The sequence below is a fragment of the Mytilus galloprovincialis genome, chromosome 2 (genome assembly GCF_965363235.1).
Source record: "Mytilus galloprovincialis chromosome 2, xbMytGall1.hap1.1, whole genome shotgun sequence".
In the NCBI taxonomy this organism is placed as follows: Eukaryota; Metazoa; Mollusca; class Bivalvia; order Mytilida; family Mytilidae; genus Mytilus; species Mytilus galloprovincialis.
The window spans coordinates 95,715,598-95,720,978 of record NC_134839.1 but is presented as its reverse complement, the minus strand read 5'-3'; the positions used below and the strand labels follow the sequence as shown (position 1 = coordinate 95,720,978).

The 5,381-nt window shown below is 28.6% G+C and overlaps 1 long non-coding RNA gene across 1 annotated transcript; it reads left to right on the top strand.

Annotated features, from left to right (window-relative positions):
- On the top strand, nucleotides 1–5,381 carry LOC143064970 (uncharacterized). Its single transcript, XR_012975367.1, has 3 exons — nucleotides 1–529; nucleotides 2,236–2,344; nucleotides 4,702–5,381. It is a non-coding gene; the product is annotated as an uncharacterized LOC143064970 (long non-coding RNA).

Genomic DNA, 5,381 nt, shown 5'->3' with positions numbered 1-5,381 from the left:
AGTGATGCTCTTCAATTTAAAAACCGATAAAGGTTGTAATCAGCTGTGTGGTAAAATGAACTTCTGTTGTATATTTTAATACATAATTGACCATTTTGTAACGATTTAACAAAAGTATATAACTTTGTGGGGTTGGGAAACTTATTTCCCTCATCAAGAGATTGTTGCATACATGTACGGGTGATCTTTTCCTAGACACATTGGTTTAATAACTTTACTCTTTAGGCAGTTACAAATTCTGTACGGGAATGAGGATTATTTATAAGACTGAAATTATTGTATTATTTGCTGGAAATGTGGTATATGAGGAATTTAAAGCCATACGTGAGTAGTTTTGATGATTCAGCTGGAAATTATACAGTTTGCTCCCACCTCAAAACAGTACATGGTATATCATGGACACCAAAGGCAAAGAAAGATCTAAATGCCATAATTTTGGGCATCTTGAAAATTCACGGATCACTTTGAAGCAGATGATAGTTATAGTGTATAAAAGAATTCTTTGCGACAGTTATACCAGATGGAACAGGTAATAGTTTAAATTATGGAAATTTGAAATTACTTCTGGGATAAATTGATACAAAAAGGTATCAATCAAACCTTGGACTACATTTTTGTATTATACTAGTATAAAAAAAGTCCCAGATCAAAGCATTCAGAAGATTAAATGAATTTTACTAAACATACTTTTCAAAGTGTCTTTATTAAATTGAATTAAAATCAAATTATTGTGTGAATTTTCTAGACACATTGTTGTTTGATGCTGCTTTATTTTGAAAACTAGAATTCATTTACCAATTACAATTTTTCCCAACTGACAATCATGAGGGCCTGTTTAATAATCTCAATAAATCCCCCCTTTCCCCCATATTTTTAGTTACAATGTGAAATTATTATCTGCAAATTTATGATCTGTGCTGAATGCAATTTTATACAATTTTATTCGTCATGTTCAAACATTATTCATTTGTTATTTGAATAGGATAATAATATAGAATTAAAACAAAATAAAACTATCAGACTCAAAAGTTACAAAAAAAAAGAAGATGTGGTATGATCATGATGATTTCCAATGAGAAAATCACATGTACAACTACATGTATCCTCCATATACACAACAGACCATGTCACCTTATTTATTATGTTTATCATGTTTATCATTAATATGTACATGTACATAATGTACATTTTTTTGTACATGTACCAAAATGAATGTACATCATGTACATGTAACTTGTAAGCAACTACAAATGAATACATTTGTATATATACATGTAGAATAGATACATGTATAAAAAGATGTGGTATGAGTGTCAATGATATAACTCTCCATCCAAGTCACAATTTATAAAAGAAAAGACAATCCTACAGTTATCAGGATTATAAGTCATATATGTTTATGTCAGATATACATGTAAACAGTAAGCTTAATTTGTTAAAAAGCAGGAGAAAATTGTTGCTTTTTAAATTTTCTGTAATTTTGATTGCTACATATACAATGTACCTATATTTTACATGGCCTTATGACATATGAAAGACACATATATTGTAAAGTGGTTATTGCATATATATTTATTTAAAAAAATAAAACTTGTATATCAAATCTTAAGATAATTAGATTCTTAATCCACTATTTAGACAATGTTAGATGGGATCTTTTGGGATGGCAATACCTTTGTTTCATAAATTTGTTGTTTATTGTCCTTCATCATGTTCATGTCCCTAGAAACTAAATCTAGACATAATATGATATACATGATACAAGGATTTCAAACTTTTAACATTTAGTACAAAATTAAAACTGAAAAAAAAATAAAAAAATAGCTCATTTTGAGATCTTGTCATTAGTATTTAGATACATCATTGTACTTTTGTACATGTACATATATGATCATGGTGAGCATATAAGGTTTATTTGACTCAAATATATCAAGTAAACTTGTAAAGTAATAAGTAAATCACAATTTACCTTTCTGCTCAAAAGTGTTCATTTAGATCATTTTGTACATTAACCTGTCCATTTAAAAATAGAATTAATCATACAAAAAAGTCTTGTAACTTTGAAAGGTTGAATAAGTTTTCTATGTTTTAATGTAGTAAGATGCTAACAGATCATTATATATTTTCCACCGGTTCTTAAGATAAGAAAATAACTAATTTAATATTAAATACAATTTTCCAAATTCAATTCTAAGAATAATTGATCACCTTATAATCTGCTATTTCTTTAAACAGATAAAAGATACATCAGATGACAGACTGACATGTAGAGGAGCCTTTAATTAGAGAAATGGATCAACTTGATTTTGAAGTTAACCTACTGCATTTATATGAAAATTCAAAAGTGAGTACCAGTATCTCTTAAAGTACATTTTTTACATGTTTATCTTTATTTAGATAAAGTACCATATAAGATAAAGTATGTGGAATCTTAAATCCAGTATATATACCAGACATTACATCAGTACATACATAATGTAAATCAGAATTAAAAGGCATAACAATTGAACTGTTAAACATTATTAGATGACCAGTGTCACCTTAATTTAAGAAAAAATTAAAACACAGATAACACACAGACAAAAATTAATGAGACCATGTACTCCAGATATGCAAGAAGGGTTTTAATCTCCCACTACAAATGTATATACTTATATATTTTTATTCTCAATAAACCATATACATAGGTATAGAGAAGACATGCAATTATGTACAATATTTACAACAAGACATGTACAGAACAAACAAAATAGTTGCTAAGACAATATATGAAGTCCATTTTAGCCAGGAGCACATACACCTGTGTTAATAATCTTTATGAATTTACATAATTTAATCAATACTAATTTGTTTTTTGAAGACATAATCTGTTTGTATTTGACAATATTTGCATTGTTTAAATAATATATGAAGTCCTGAATGTGAAATCCTCTAAAAAATTATATTAAACTTCAAATATGTGTACTTGAATACTATTAGTTATCTTGGTGTAATCAGGGGTGTACAGAATTTTCAACAACGGTGTAAAATTCCGTACACCCCTGATTACACCAAGATAACGAATTTATTTCTTATGAACATTTCCTTTACTCATTTTGAAACCAGGATGTAAAATTGAAAAAATGGTAATGAAAAATTTACAGTGTAATGTTTTTTCAATGTCCATGTTGCTGCGCATTGTAAAATACTTTTTACTTAATTTTTGGAAAAAATCAGAAAAATTTTGTGTTCTTTGAGTTTTCCGGAAAAAAAATTTTTTAAATATTTTTTAAAATTTTTGGAATTTTATTTTGATTATTTTTTATTTTTTTTCTTGGCCAAAAAAAAAAAAAAATTCTGAAATTTTTGGCAAAATTTTATTTATCCCAGGGTGAACCAGGGTGGGGTGTTATTTACACCGGGGTAATTAACCAATCAGATTGCAGTATTTTTGCTGCATAAGAAATAATATAAGTTATCTACGTTCATATCCATATCTACGGATATGAACGTAGATAACGAATTTATCCCCGGTCATAGTCCGAATCGGGCGAGTTTTATGGAAATTCGGGTACAAAGTGTAACGCGAAAACAACGTTTTTTTCATTATCTTAAAAAGTTTTATTGAAATTTGGAAATTTGACATATTTTTTACGGGGTGTAGGGTACTACCTTTGGTAGAACCCTACAGGAAGTCAAATATAAGACGTTTTTAATACGGATCAGAGACAGAGAAACTGGATTGAGTCAAATTTGGCGCTCAATGTTGTGAGCGTTACACCATAGATGGTGTGACGTCAACGTGGGTCATTTGCATAGCTAGGTCAGTAGTCCAATTCCTTGAAAATGTGGCAGTCAAGTGATGCATTTAATAAAATGAGTGTAAATGATTGACATAATAGGAAAAACTCGTTAATGAATTAAATATTTAATTACAAACATCATGGATAATCTTCAGAATTCAATATTTCACAAGGAGCGATCATGGAACTAAGGAAAACTTGCGTGAAGTTCCCCGGGACAATGGTTATCAACGTCCGGGGATATGGGTTAGCAACACCCAGGGGCTATGGGTTTTGTAACGACGTGCGTTAACCAATCAAAATCCTAGATATATACTAAGCCGGGGATAAATAATATGAGGCAGGCATTACCTGTAAATGGGGACGAAGTCTGTATGAATTATTTTTTTGTAACTTAAATATTTGTTAAAAAAAAGAAACAGAAATACCGTAACGTTTCCGATTTTGGTTCTGTTGTTAGGGATTTTAGTTATTTAAGTTATGACGTCATATGCAATGTAAACACAGAAACGCTATCATCAGGTAACGTTTTTTCATATCAAGGAATTATTAAAAATGAAATTGGTATTGCGTTCCTTCCTATTTTATACTAGATTGATAAATATATATTTTACTCAAAGTTTCATACAAACGAGACCGGAAAAAGGAAGTACATTGTAGATTTCTGCGCAGATGCGGGAATTCAAAACATGACATCAAAAAAATTGAACGATTTTGAGTTCATTAGTACAATGAAAATTTCGGGAAAATTTTCCCGATTTTTTTTTTTTTTTTTTTATTGATTTTTCTACTGTTATTGGGAACTTCGTCCCCATATAATATTCAAATTCATCTTATTTGATATAATTAATTTAAAACATTTTCAAGCAAAAAACTGATGTATAAATGTATAGCTTGACTGTTCCTTTATTTTTTTCAGGTGACTGAGCTAAAAGAAAAACACACATGAAACTGTAACCAGTTTTGGGACCATCAAAGTGACCAACAGAACATTTGAATACCTTTTAAAGTTTTTTATGTATATGTTTGACTTTTTGTAATATTTCAGCAGTTTCTTCAGTAAATGAGAGACCTCAATGTTGAAAATGACAATTTTGATAGAGGACAATTTTAAGACTATCAACTTTATTGTTTATGGAAATTTATCTTTTAAAATATTACTGGATGTCTAAAAGAATATTTCATTTTTTTCTGAAACTATTTAGATATTTATTATGTTTCATGTGTTTATAGGCAAACATTTATATATGTCATTTATGTTAAGCAAGGGTTTATATCATGTATATGAATTTAAAAAAGATGTATATGTGTTGAACTTGATTAAACAAATTATTACAGAGTAACAGAAAATGGGATCAATGTATATTAAAACAAATCTGTTAAAGGAAAAAAAAGTCAAAAGTTGTATTTTTCAAAATAATTGTGTTAATATTTCTGTGCTATTTAGAAATATGTGCACCAAAAAAGGTTAAACTTTTATATAAGTATCATTGTGGTATGCCCTTGTTATTTTTTGTTTTGTGCAGTACATGCATTTGAATCTTGATCAAAATTTAATGATTGAATCAACAGGATAAACTAATTGTTATGTTAACACTG